Genomic DNA, 536 nt, shown 5'->3' on the forward strand with positions numbered 1-536 from the left:
GAACAAGATAAGATGCAAACCTCAGTCTCTGACTCTTGGTTAAGTGCTCCCTACCCCAACCAGCTGTCAAATGAGGTGGATGCGGTCTTGATTAGGTACATAGACACCTGAATAAGATCAACCTGGTGTGAATCCCAGCTCTGATGTTGAGTGATTGACCTAGTCTCTCTCTGCCTCCATTTTCTCTTTTTTTCTTTTCATTTTTCTTTTTTGAGGCAGAGTCTCACTCTGTCACTGCCTCTGTTTTCCACAGCAAAATGGAATCAACAATGCTTACCTGAGGGATTAAAACGAAGACAATGCCTACCTAATGCTTAGAATGGTGCCTGGAACCTAGACGATGCCCAAGCAGTCCTTCATGCTTCCCTCCTATCGCCGTGATCATCAGTACCACCACGCACCGCTTCTCATTTAGTGCCTGAGTTTTAGAGCCTGCCTGGAAGCTGGAGCCCTGCCTGGACATTTCCCTTCATCTTGTTACCCTCCTCAGAGAGGCGGCACCCACCCCACTGGCAGACTCCTCGGGAATTCTCTGG

This window comes from Papio anubis, chromosome 17 (genome assembly GCF_008728515.1).
Source record: "Papio anubis isolate 15944 chromosome 17, Panubis1.0, whole genome shotgun sequence".
Lineage (NCBI taxonomy): Eukaryota > Metazoa > Chordata > Mammalia > Primates > Cercopithecidae > Papio > Papio anubis.